Source organism: Amblyomma americanum, chromosome 1 (genome assembly GCF_052857255.1).
Source record: "Amblyomma americanum isolate KBUSLIRL-KWMA chromosome 1, ASM5285725v1, whole genome shotgun sequence".
Taxonomy (NCBI): Eukaryota; Metazoa; Arthropoda; class Arachnida; order Ixodida; family Ixodidae; genus Amblyomma; species Amblyomma americanum.
Window position 1 is genome coordinate 468140011 of NC_135497.1, and position 14355 is coordinate 468154365.

At 48.7% G+C, this 14355-nt stretch overlaps 1 long non-coding RNA gene across 1 annotated transcript; it reads right to left on the reverse strand.

Annotated features, from left to right (window-relative positions):
- Positions 1-1574: 1574 nt before the first annotated feature.
- LOC144116046 (uncharacterized) lies at positions 1575-9806 on the reverse strand. Its single transcript, XR_013311693.1, has 3 exons — positions 9705-9806; positions 9132-9152; positions 1575-4977 (listed from the first exon to the last, which is right to left on the reverse strand). It is a non-coding gene; the product is annotated as an uncharacterized LOC144116046 (long non-coding RNA).
- Between the last annotated feature and the right edge of the window lie 4549 nt (positions 9807-14355).

The following is a 14355-nucleotide window of genomic DNA, read 5'->3' on the forward strand; positions in this document are numbered from 1 at the left end:
CGACTGGACAACCAGCACAGGCATAACTGTTGCTTATCTGTCTGTGAATTTTCATTTTTTGGTGTGCGGTGTCTCCGGACACTGTTTTACAATTACAGGAATTTCAGATGCTATAAATAGAGCAGAGATGACTTCATTTACAAGGGTAGCAAGAATTCGGGCCCAAGCATCAGAGACAGCAGTAGTGACGAAGAATAAAAGCAGACATAGCATCAGGCCATGTGGTACAGCAGACTAGTTATCCCGAAATATGATTGGAAAATTGAACCACATGTGCCGCTTTCATGTAAGAGCCACACCCTGCCAACATCGCGAAATAAAAGTGCGCATGTTAGTCAAATGTATGCGGCATTTTTTTCATTGCTTCTGAGGTTTTCTTTTTTAATGTGAGAGTATTAGAGGCCGCGTTGGGGAAAAAATGTGTCAGTCATAAAATTCGTCGATTGGCTGGAGGGAAGCGAGGTAACTTGTGGTAAATGCACCATAAGCTTCTAATGCTATTGCATTGCTTACACACAGGGTAATTGGGTGTCCCTGTGGATTTTTTGGATGAGTCTGTGGTGTGCCTTTCTTAATGCAGTTGCTGTGGTTGGCTGAAGCAAACCGCATCTTGAAATAATGGCATGCCATACCTTAAATGGGGCACATGCATTCCGAGGCATGTATCCTTGACAGAGTTTGTTTCTGTATGTATTCTCACGTGGTTTATATCTGTTCACAGGTTTCGGCGTGGACTTTATCGCGCTTCTTCTGGTCCACCTACATTTTGCCTGCCTGCATTGTTGCCACAATTCTTGGATATTGCACTGCTGTTCTTGAGGAAACCTGCAAGCTGCCTGCATTGTACCACTAGAATTCTTTGCTATTGTTTATGCTAGTGTCCCATCCTGAAGTACGGCCAGTAGTTAAAGTGTGTGCAGCAGCACATATTTACTTTTTAAAACTGTGCATGTACCTCATCTGCCTTGCGATAGCATGTGCACTCCTTTGGGAGCAGCGTTTCCTTTTTTCTCCATCCAACGTGCTTCTTCCTTTGATGTCAGTGTGAACTTTTACAATGAAGATGTAGATGTGAACTTCTACATCTACAATGTGAACTTCTGCATGTTTGTTATACTTTCTCTCCTGTTCCTGTCTCTAGATTATGAATACTCTGAGGCGACAAAACCGGTCAGTGATGCTAACAGAATAAGGATACACTCGAAGGGCCCGCCGTAGTGGCTCTGGCTGCCGATTCCAAAGTCGTGGAATCAAATCCTGGCCGTAGTTCGGTGGAGGTGTCAAAACTCCCGTGTGCTGCGAGATGTCGATGCACGTTAAGGAACGCACACATGTGGTATAAATTAATCCGGAGCCCTCCACTAGGACATTTCTTACTGCCACTGTGTACCTTTCAGACATGAAACCCTGCGTTCCATACCACAGCAGCATGGTTGAAGGGCCCAGTTATGTCAAAACGAGATGTATCTTTGAAAATATTTAAAATTGGTTAATAGCGCTAAGAGTGCAGCTCTGCACAATGCGTGTGATGACCAGTGTGCCATATATTTTGTTGCCACGGCACTGGGCTGAGGCTTTTAATATAAAACATTTCAGTGCATACACATCCAGTTGACAATTTAGGACTATGGTTCTTGAATGTGATGCCTAAAAAAGGTGCAGTAAAGAGGATTTCTTGCGGGATTTCAATGTACGTGCTGCGCACATTCTTAGAAACGTCCCGGCTCCTACATTTTTTTGTCATCGCGGAGAGGAGGAGCCAAACAACATGGTTGGAATGTTGAAAAACGTGTGGTGTGCCATTCAGCCATTTGTGTAGCAGCTCTGCTCCGCCGTTGGCAGAGTAATATGCAGAGTGATCTTGGAAAATGTGCGGGCTGCTGTTCGGACTATGTATAGCTGTCACAGTTGTGGGGACCTGCCCTGCATCCCCCTGTGTTTGCTTTCCCGCGAGGCACCGTGCAGCAGCAGTCTCACCCCGAGGATGAACGCATTCCCTTGTCAGTTACATTAACTGGCAAGGGAGGGCGCCAGCGTCGCTGCGCGGGAGACTGCTGAAGCCCGCGCACGGGAGATGGGGGGCTTCGGCTGGGATCGTCGGCGCGAGCGGACGTGCCGCTCGCGGCTCCGCTCTTTGCCGGTGTGGCGAGGAAGCGACGGGGAGACAGGCTCCCGTACTCGTCCTGTCCGCCTTCGGAGTATATATCCCTTGCCCTAGCGCGGGCGAACATTCGCTCGGAACCTTTCTGGTGAGTCGGACGACCTTGATTCATTAGCATACCTTGTTGCTAGCTGGCGTTATTGTTGCTGTAGCAATAAATGCCTGTTTGTGCCAGCCAATGCGTCGTTCTTTTGTTCCCTCAGAGCAAGGCCCGCCGTGGTCGGCGAGCGCTCGGTAGCGTACGCGATCACGGGGTGGGGTCCGGGCGGCTTTGAACCGTGTCAGCCGCGATTGAGTGGGGAGAACGTACTTATCTCGCCAAGTCCAACCTCACATCTGGCAGCCCAACGTGGGGCCTGCTCTTGGAACATTGGACGACTGTCGGTTCGGTTCGAGGAACGCTCTTTGTCCGCACTTGACAAGTGCTAGGCCTAGAGTGAGTTTTGATCGCTAGGACCTGCGGCATGCTTTCTTGAGTGCGAGGTGTATTGCGCTGCAGCATGTTTGAACTTTTCGACATGCTCAGTACATTTTTTCCCTGGAGATTATTCGCGAGAATCACTTGGTCCGCATAGAGGGAGCGCGAGGCCTAGCGCCCGCGGAGTCGCTGAGCCCGAAGCGACTGAGTACGGAAGCCGCATGGGTGGTCCGAGTTTCTGTATATATTTTCTATACTGTCTTCTTCGACTCTGGGAGTCGCGGCTCCGGGAGCCGGGTGGCCTGGGGCCACGGGTGCCGCTACGAGCTCGCTGGTATTGCAGCTCGGCACCGGGCGCTCCGACACCGTCCGATACGGTGGGCGCCGACCGCTCAGAAGCTTCTTTGTGCAGTGAGCGGCGTAGGACCACCCCACAAAGCTGATGTCTCCTCGCGGCTGCGCGCACTTTACCCGTTTCGGGCCTTTGTTGTGCTCACGGTCGTTGTTGGAGTGATAGTTAGGCCTAATGCTTTTCGGAGCTGCCTGCACCACGTCAGAAGAGGCACGACCACCGTACCGTGGTGTTGAGAGGGGGCGCACTTTGCTGCCCGCCCGTTTTTTTTTGTAACCTCGCACGAACTGAGCCGTCTCGTTCAACTCAAGATAGGGCTTTGTTCACTCGAACATTGCGTTTGCGCAGCCGCCGACACGTTTTGCTAGCGAGTTAGGCATTGTGCCACGAGGCCCCTGCGGATGCCGTTTCCCCTCCCGTGACCTATGTTAAAGGCACGCCGAGAGCATTTCGGCAATTTGGCAGATCGGGTGGCTCGCCCAGGCTTGCTGTCCGGTGCACATCGTCTCACTGCCACCTGCTGCGACGGGGCGGCCTGTATCCTGTTCGCCGCGTCCATCCGGGGAAGCTGTGGCGAGACCAGTCAGCAGTCACCTCCGGCTGCTGCTGCTCTGGTGACTACTGCAGAATCATGGCCTGCACTTTTCCCACCGGCCTCCTATTCGCGGGCCTGCGGAAACGGTAGTTCGCGGTCCATGCGAGTCGTCCCAGCGGAGACCTGCACGCCGCCTTCGGAACACCGCGGAAGTCTGCGTGGATGCTGTCGGCGTAACCTCCGCTGCAAGACGTGCCACAAGGACATGAAGACCAGGAGACCCCTCCATAGCATGTACTTTCAGGCGCGTGGATCTATTTAAGGTTGGGGAGGATGTGGGGACCTGCCCTGCAGCCCCTAGCTGTGTTTGTTTTCCACGAGGCACAATGCAGCAGCAGTCTCACTCCGAGGATGAACGCATTCCCTTGTCAGTTGCATTAACTGGCAAGGGAGGGCGCCATCGTCGCTGCGCGGGAGACTGCTGAAGCCCAAAAACCAATTTAATTTAATTAATTAAGCCTTCCACAACTGCCCCGAAAAGATGCCTCTAGCAGCACTGCATCTACTGCTCTCAGATTTATTGCCTGCATAAATAAATACGCAATAAACTTGACAGAACTCTTGACCATTACTGAGACCAGTCACGCAGCAGACATCAATTGAACACTCTTAAAGGGGTCATGACAGTTTACAACAAGTCGTGCTTTTATGTTGCAGCTACTAGCCACAGCGTTATTATGCATACTTAAAAAAGAAGTAGGGCCCTACACATGCATCTAAGATACAACGGCCATACTGAAGTAGCCTGAGTGACATCATAAACTGAGGGTGCCGTTGCCTGCTGTAAAACCGCCGCGCACACGATCAGTGAGGTGAGATGCTGCTCACTTCTTGTGCAGTGGCTTCTTGTTCTATCAAAGAACTGTTTCTCGTCATGCCACCCTCTGCTGTACTCTCGAATGTCCGTGCAATGCTGAGGTCCATCAGAAGGTGTGGGATTACTGGAGAGCATAGTCAAGAGCACTGCATTAGGAAACATTTCCACTGAAAAGCCACTGCACAACAAACAAGTTACAGCTCATACTTTCTGAAATGATATGAGATGAGTTCTTCATCTCAAAAATAAGAAGACACAACAATGACTAATGCATGCCAGACAAGACCATCAGGGAAGCCAAATTCACTTACAAGGTTCAGGTTAGGATTCTAAGAGTTCAATGAACTCTTCTAACAGGTCACTGAAATAGTTCAAAGAACTGCTAGAGCCCAAATCTGAATTCTTCATACTCTCCACGGTGGTGTCCCTTGGCCCGACAAAGAACACAAAATGGTGCTTGAAATCGGGCTGCAGCTTCCTTGGTCCTGCCACGATGCTCACAGCCAAAGAGGGCGGCCACTCCCCGGCTCAAAACAAAAGTCAGCGCTTGTATGCCGCGAACACGGCATACATGGTACTGGTCCACAGCAAGCATCTCCACGTTTGGTTGTCGCTGAGCTGTCAGGAAGAGGTGCTAGAAAAATAGGTACAATTGTGATCAGGTGGGGTGTACAAGCCTTTACTATTCAACACCAATACCATTACATATATTCTGTACAAGCTATGTAATTTTTAACGAAATAGGAATACAGAAAAATAATAAGGTTTTTCAGGCCACTGGCGTGCACCTGTAATGTATTAGTAGCCAGAGACAAACCAGATGCAGTTTCATCAGATGCAGATGAAAACAGGAAGTTCATTGAAAGAAATATTACAAATAGTAACTGCCTGGGTGCAAGATTGCATGATATCATCTTTCACCCATAAAATGGCTTATATACAGCTGGAGACATAAGAATGTGAACAAAGTTGAAAAGAACACCAAGGTCAAAGTGAAGTATGCCTAAATCGCAAAAGGGTAGAAAATCGGGCAAGTTGGTACGGATCCATGTTGTTGCGGCACCAAACGAACAAGGACGAAGAACCGTAGCAACTTGCCCAATTTATTTAATTATTTATCACAATACATACAGCACCTGTTTGGCATTACAGTGGGGGGGAAGAGTTACAACATAATTATACGACTTAGTGGCAGGAAAAGAAGAAAAATACAGAAAATACATTTAAGCATAATTTTATACAAACACATGCATAAAACTACAGCAACATGGCAAACGATTCATTGAATTTTGTTGAAACGACTTCCTGGGGCAACGTATCCCATTCATTTACTGTTTTTGGAAAAATGACACTTTTAGTAAATAGGTTCTGCATTTCATTTCTTTTATTTTGAAAGTATCGTCCCTCCTTGCAGATATATAGTCTGGTGGAAATAAATAATGGTCACGGTCAATACCTGTTTTAGAATGGTATATATTATGGAAGAATTTAAGCCTATGTACATGTCTGCGTCACTGCAGATGCGTACCCTTTCTACCCTTCTGCAATTTATTTCTTGTACAACGGGTTCAGTTCAATGTTTTAACACTATTTCTAGCAATCCGGCTCTGTTAACCTCCCTGTTCGCGGTACGTATTTGCCATGTGCGGTCCGTTCCATGGCACGCAAGATTTTTTCTCTGCCCGCCTGAGGTCCAGGCAGCTTGTGGGTGGCTCCAGCCGTCGCTGAGTCATTAGAAAGGTTTTGCCGCCTCCTGCCCTCGGAATTCTGGCGTCAAGCCAGGTTCTACAAGGGTCTTCTGAGGGCACACTGTGCTTCAACGGACAGACCTGGAAGAAGGAACGGCTCCTACGAGGGATGGTGCAAAGTTGCCGACCAGAGAACAGAGTTTTTGTGGAACTCTGTGCCTCCCATGCTCCCCAGAAAGAAGAATCGTGGCAAGGAAGGAAAGGTTCTTTTCCTGGGGCCGTCCTCGGTTCCGCAGTGCCATCACAAGGTTCTTTTGTTTGGGCCAAACCAGTGCTTTGAACTTCCCTTGAAGCCTATTGAAAAACTGGCGATGTCTCACTCTGTGTCAGTACTTGTGCCAGAGGGATGTGTTTCACAGTGCCTAAAGGATTGTTTTCGGGCTGTGTTAAACACACAAGGTAGGCGGAAAGTCCCTGATCGGTTACGTCTTTGGTGTCGTGTTTCTCGACGAATAATTTTAGGGCCATGGTCTCGGACAAAGAAGGTTTTCTCGTGGCCATTCCGAAAGGACTGCTTTTTGAGAAGTCCAAACAAGCAATTGAGAAATGCATCACTTGGCTGTCCGTAAAACCGTCTGTCATAAAAAAGAAGGCACTAAAGTTGCTCGGAGGCCTCAACTTTGGGCGTTTGGTTTCTGCCGTTAACGGGGCGCAGGAAGATTTCTTTAGCGTTTTCTTTCTGCCAAAGAACACAAGCCAGACGTCCACTCCCGAGTCTCCACCAAGATAATTCTAAGCCACAAACTGCTTCACAAACTGTGTCAACTATTAAAGAACAGCAGTTTTGGCCTATCCCACATCCTCTGTATTTAACAAACCTCACACCACCGAATTTGTCTGTCTTTGTCCTGCTTCAAAATGTGTAAAGCGCAATGATGTCCCACAACAACAAAGGTCAGTAAGGAATGCATGAATGGTGCTAACCGATTTGAAATAATTTTTCCTCACAATATATGGGCACTTACCAGATAAACTTAAAAGAGGGCCGTGTTGAGTACTGGTAATGTAATTATTTTGGTGCCTTGATAAAGCTTCTGTAAAGAAAAACAGCTCCAGCTTGACACTGACTGCACTTCATAACTGTGCACAAAGGAAACGAAAGTGACAGAGGTGCTCCTGGAAAGGAAGGTTAGGTATGCAACACTGCTAACCGTGAAAGAGCAAAGGTACGGAAAAATGATGACATGTATGGAAACTAGAATCAGGCAGCACTTGGCGCTATCAGATGATTTCTAGAACAAGTAACATAAAAAAAACGACAGCCATGGGAAAACGCTAAGAACACTGCAAAAGTCACTCAAGCTGTCCGGCTTCGTTGCTGTCTACTGGCAGTACACTGCATTGGTAGATCTGCAACACTGCTTCGAGAACAATGTGAACCATCCTAGGATATACATAGCTTGGACGTGACGTCCCGACGGAGAGATCACTTCTACGCGGCCATGTTTACGAACCACTTGGCTGCCACGCATGCCTCAAGACATGAATAAACAGATCTGTTTCGTCCTGCAGCCAGCTCGTTCCATCTCTGTGCATGGAAATGCCTTTCCTTCTGAATGTACAGTCCTTTCACAAGTACTACAGGTCGCAACTGATCGTGTCAGTGCACGTTCAGTGCAAGGAAAAGGTTCGGCAGTGCAAGAACATCGGCCCCTCATTACTGCAAGCAGAGAAGAGCGCAGGCGTCAGCCTGTTTGTGGATATTACACACACACAGATTGTCAGCTACTTTGCGACCATCGATTGAAAGTGCACAAATAATCGTAATCGCACATTTCCTAGTGCGTAGGTGAGAGCTTATTAGCCTTATCAACCTCTAAAGTTCTACTTTTGAGTCACCGCAAAACTTATTCTTTGCTTTTACGCTCTTTGACCAGGGTGAACTCATCTTGAGACGTTAATGTTGTACTGCCAGTAAATGTTAGTTCCTTTTTTGCTGAAAAAAAAAGACAGTTCACAAAAACATTTATTTCTGCTGTCAGCTGTGGGTGTGATGAAAAAGATAGGTGCATGGCTACGGTGCTTTAATATAGAACGATGGAAATCAAATCTCATATCTTGATGCATCTGTACGATTTTCAGTGTCAGGTTTTATCTACACACATACGCACCTGATTGCAGGACCATTCTCTATAATGTGTGTTTTCTCAAATAAATCCAGTTGGTAGTCAGCGCTCGTCCCGTCTTCTTTCTTGTGCGCTGTGTATCACGCTCTTTACACATTATGTCCTAACAACTAGCTCGGATTTTCATGTTACTGCATCAAGGCACCCTACGCACGGCTCGATTGGCGTCCTCGCTGCACTGGCCTTCAGCATGCTGTTTCTGCATGGGCCTCAGCTTGCCGCTTCTCGCTGTGTAGCATCTCACTGTGCGCTGGAATGCGAAATCTTCATGCTTGGCGCCGAGCATGAAGCGACAGGACCCATTCAGGCTTGTCTCCTTGAGCTACTTGGATGGTCACCATTCCAACAAAAAATATTCCCATTAATCAGTGACGCTTTTCTTGTTTCACCATTTTCACATACTCGACAGTTGAAATTGCGAATTTACCTGTTATGAAGAACGCATTACATACTTGATGGTAGCGGCTCTCATGGTCAAATTTGGCACGTTGAATGAGCGCCACATGCAAGCTCTATCACATTTTAGTGTGCCTTCATTCGCTCGCACAAGGAGGAAATTTGTGCTCGTCGGGTGTTTCCTACCGCAGCTGCCGCTGAACTTGGACTGCCGAAATATAGCGCGCTGCCATACTGAAATGATGTGAAATGTATACTGCAGGAGCTAGTGCTTCATAAACATGGTGTAAACATATCCTAGAATGCCTTTCACTGACGTCAGTTCAAGCTATGTACAAGTAGTGCAGGGCAACTCTTGAATGTAAAATACGCTTACGTCAACGTTCAGAATTGTGGCACCTAGCCTGGAAATGTGTCGCACCAGAAGCCTGTTCAGGTGAAGGCGGTTAGCCTCCTTCGTAAGCCCAATTTCATTCCCTCGTGGCACTATTTTGAATACGAAAATGTGGGCTGCGTACTCTGAGTTTGGCCACAAGCTCCTGCATAGAAAATATTGGATCATGAGCACTGAACAACACTGCACACCGCAGCACGGAAGTGAACGCTTTGTTTTTGCAACACCATTTTTACATCGAGAATGTAGAAGTATGCAAAGTGCAAGCACGTGTTTTCCACATCTGTCTTTCAGCACTCAATAACATGAACAGACTGACAGCACCCGGCTTTATTTGAAAGTTGAACTCACAGTGAGACCTACGGTTTCAAAGACAAGTATGACAAAGCTTCACTGCCACAGGACTGCGAAAACAAGCTGCCGCACTGCGGGGCTGCAAACAACACATGCAGACGTGAAAAATGAACTGCTCCAGAAGGAGAAAGGTTAGCACTGTCTGCGCACTGTAGCAACTAGTAAACCAAGCACTACCACGGACAAAATGTCTACTTCTTTGCCTTAAGGAAGTGTCCCCTGTCATCGATTTCGAACAGCAAAGCAGCATATGCCCCTAAACACAAAAATCCCGCAGACACTGCTTAACTTCCAGACTACAAAACGCAGCGCGCCATGAAAAACATCAGAGCCAATGGCTTACCTGGAGGCGTGCAACGATCCTTGAAACTGTGTCGCTGTTCCGAACGAAACGATCGTTTCCGCCGACATACACCGCGATAAAATCTTGATGGCGAAGGCGAAGTCCCCGGAGAACACCCGGCAGCGTCTCCGTCCTGGGGCAATTTCCTGGTTGGCGTGCCAAAACCCCTCTTGCAACGGCGCCTCTCCTCCTGTTCCCCTCGCCCTCTTTTTTTTCTTTCCCTCTAATTTCTCTTTTCCTCCGCCTCCTCGCCTAGTTGTTCTCCTCTTTCACAGCCGTTCCGCTCTTCGCTCCATTCCTTTCTTTTTTATAACCTCCCGCCTCACCATTGAGCTTACAGCGGTATCTTCGCGTGCGCGGGGCAGCCATTTTGCCGTGCAGCGGCTAGGGCATAGAAAGCGTGGTCCAGCGTCTTGTGTGCGCTTATTTTTGGAGCATTTCTGCAGCCGCAGAGCCCCGTTCATTAACCGCTGCAGAGAAAGCGATTCGGGGACGTATTTTCGCCTTCGCAAGGCGTTCGAATCGTGGTGCAGCGTCTTGTGTGCGCTTGTTTTGGAGCGAAAACGCGACTCTGCGCCCATTTATGCAGCCACAGAGCCCCGTTCATTAACCGCTGCAGAGAAAGCGATTCGGGGACGTATTTTCGCCTTCGGAACGAGTTCGAATCGTGGTCCAACGCGCAATAACGCGAGACAAACTACCCGTAGTCAAGTATTCGGGCCTTCCTTCCCCCCTTTCCTTTTTCAACTTATGCCTCATGGCACACTTCTCGAATAAAAAAAAAGTATTCGGGCCAAGCATACACCACGCGACAGAAAAAAAAACATATGTCGCATAGAGAAAGCTATTGCGGACGTACTTACGCCCGCGAAACAGGTACGAACCGTGGTCCCTCGTGTTCTGTGGTGTATCCAGCACGCGAATTACGCTCCTTTCGAGCAAAAAGCGCGATTCTGCGCGCATTTCTACAGCCGCAGATGCATACAAAGATGCACCGCCAGAATAACTACGGTGGCGGGGTGGACCGTGGACCATGGATCTTTGGAATGATTTGGGAGGCTGCCAAGGAATTGCGCCTCCTCAAGGTCGACCGGCGCGACGCGGCGACTCTCGGAGCCATCATCGCCGCCAACGTTCAGCCGGGGACCACCATCGTCAGCGACGAGTGGGCGGCGTACCAGTGTGTTCCGGGGCTGCTCGACAGCAACGGAGTCAACATGAACTTGACTCACCAGACAGTCAACCATTCGCAGTTTTTCGTTGACCCCGTTACCGGTACTCACACACAGAGCATCGAGAGCTCATGGCAGAAGGCCAAGGCCCGGCTCATCAGAAGCGGTCGAAAGCTTACGCCGCAGCTGACGGAGACCTACCTGGGCTGGCTTTGGTGGCAGCCCATTAACGGGTGGCAGCGCTGCCATGACCCTTTCCTTCGGCTGATGGAGGCCATCGCCAAGCACTACTCGATGTGAAGTGGATCCCTGTCATCTCTCTCTGCACTGCACGACGCCCTCCGGGTCTCAAAGCTGCTTTGCAGCTTTTTTTCTTTTCACATTCCCTCTGGGGGCCACCAAACGAGCCTTGGCAGAGCTAGCACGATGCGTGCCACTGTCTCTCTCCCGAGTTCTCCTCTCTAAACCGAGTCTGCTATGTGCAGGAACCGGTGCTCGAACTGCTCTTGTTTTTTAATATAGAGTTCACCATCACCACTGTGCACTCAGGTAATTTCTTTTGCATTGCCACACGCAAGTACCCGTGTACAATGCTGAAGGAAACTTGTAGGGGCAGGAAACGCGCCCGATTAAGACAGTTACGCGTTATTGCGCGACAGAAAGCAGCGAAAGCGCGCCGTGGTAGAAACACGTTGACTAGATGCCCTCAAATCAGACTTATCGTCCGACGGAGGACGTTTATGTGGTTCCTTGACGGCTGAACATGGTCATTTCACGAAGGAAATATTTTGTCAAAAATTGGGAACCAGAAAGACGTCGTTACTGTATATACGTTAACAATCGCTTTGTTTGCACGAAACAACCGAAAGGCCACGTGGAAGGCATGCGCATGATTAAAACTTTGACTCATGTCACTGCGCGATAAATCCGCCCAAAGAGGAAAAAGGCGCGGGAAGTGTCCGGCGTCACTGCCGCGGACACGCCGCCGAAAGCGAGAGGAGTGGGTGAAAAGAAATTGGCTGTGGTTTAGCTTTGATTAAACCTGGAGCGACGCGAGATCCAGATCTAAACGATGGAACTCGCTCTGTCGAATTGCAAAGTCAGTCTTTAGCTGCTGCTTTTCGCAGGGCGTGCCTTCTTCATCTTCGTTCCTGGACGTGGATTCACTCTATCCGCTCCGCCTCCCCCTTCACTTGGCACGGCGCATGCGGACAGCTGCTGCAGCTCGGTTTCGCTGGCGCGCCCGCGCCAACGGCACAATACGTGAGCAGCCGCGGAGCTCAAGGGGTGCCACGCTGACGGCCGAAGGCTCGAAGAGCTGGCGCAGTGTAAAAGGAAAGAGGAGTGGGTGGGGGGAAGAGGAGGAGGGGCCGGAGCAGCGAGGAAGGTTATGTAACGCCAACGAGGACTCGCGTGCCGTCGGCTCGCTCGCGCCTCGCTACTGTAGTAAACAAGGCAGCTGAGGCGTGCTGTTTGAGAGCTGTAGAGAAGTTGGCGTTACGACCACTGAGAGTGAATAAAATTGAAAATTAACTTGGAGAGGTTTTTTACGGCAACACGGGTGTTCTTGCCCAACAAAAATCCGTCCGTCGCCGTCCCGTTTTAAGTGATGCAAAATCTTAAATGGGAGCACAGTTGCATGACTGTGTTCGAAAAGTGTGGAAATGACGGGGCGCTTACATCGCACCACAGTGCAAGTTTATCGGCAAACAGAGCGGCTGCCAGTGATTAGTTGACCACAACAGCGCTTTTTCCGGAAAGGCGATGCTGCAGTGATCACCCTTGAGATTACTGAGACACGAACGTCACTTGATTCATTTCACTTCTTTTTTTTTTAATCGAAAAACATCATTATGCTAAGTAAAGCAGTTTTCTGATAGGCAGCACAACGACCTTCACCTCAACCAACGACAGCAGTGGGTGACGTATGTGGCACAGTTATGGCGTCGAACCTTTACCCATGACCTTCAGTTGACCATTGACATTGGGGTGCCCTTTGGGTTGACCTTAAGAGCACCCGATGGGGTGATGTGAAGCCACCTGAAGGGTAACCATGCGCGCAGAAGCTTTCCGCTGAATTCCAGGGTTATTCAAGTTAAGGCACTGCCAGCTTTCCCCCTGAAAATTGCTACTTGTGGTTTGGTTATTTTCGCGTGGAGGGCGCAATTCCGTCAAAGTGCGACGCAGCACTGGAAAAAAATCACACTTTCGAATAAATGCACGCCATAAAGAGAACTTGCGAAGAAGCCGCCTTGTGTCCACGATCAAAGGGAGGGAGAAAAAAGACCTCAAGTGAATAGCAGGGCCGACTAGTAGTAGCCAAAAACGATGTAAATGCGTGGGAAGGCTTACTTACCACCAGTACGTCGGTGAGTACTTTATATGTGTCAGTATTTGGCAACCTGCTTCGTGTATACTTGTGCGTATTGGAAGCTTCTCACTCGTTCGCGCACGAACCGGCAATTGACGAACACAGCCCTTCGGCACCATCTACCAGAAATTGTGAGGAGGGGGGAGGTATTCACTATACGCTTTTTAGGCTTGAGAATAGTTACCGATTATAAACAAACTGGTCGCCGATGTACTTTCCAATGCGACGGTTATGCACACGCATATCAGTATATTTCGATTTTCTAGCTCTCTCCAGAATAGCGAGAATTCTCTTTTCAATCCTCTGTATGTTGCCTTCGAAAACACTTAACAAGCTGCGACTGCAGTACACGAACAGAGGCACGCAAAAAACGGCACCTTGTGACGTCACGAACCGGCGAGTCAAGCGACGAAGATCATGACGTCGCATAATTAATGGTAATGAATATAATTAGGCAAAACTAACTATAATTACTATAATTAGTGATGACATCATATGAGTGTGACGTCATACCAGGTCAAGTGACAGCGATGTAATGTGCCATCAGACCTAGTCACGTGACGATGCTGTAATATGACATCACACCTACTCACGTGACAACGATGCAATTTCTCGTCGTACCAGGCCCCCATTTACCCCCTTCGACCCCTATTTCAAGATCCATATGGATCCCACATTACTACACATGCGCGCATGACGCATTATAAAGAGTGTCCACAACCCGATCCGCATTAATGGCATTAGGATTGTCCAGCAGGTAAACGCGCCAGTTCTCATGTATGACTTACTGCAAAGATCATGCAACGACACACGCCTTTGACTCTCGAGATGATGGCGATGATGCTGATGATGCTAACAGTGTATCCTTATGAGCGCGGGGAAGTGTGATATACCGCTACCAAATTAAATGTTGCCAGATAATTGATTAAATATTGTACATTACCCAGCAACCGAAGACAATTATTGTGCGGGAAAATAGGAATACCTGCAGCTAATAGTTAGGGATGATGATGTTGATGTTCCTGGGAGGTCAAGACCCTCCCTCGTTTCAGCTACTTCCCTCCAGGTGGCGGTGGTAACGGTTTGGAAATCCTAGGAATTCTTCGAT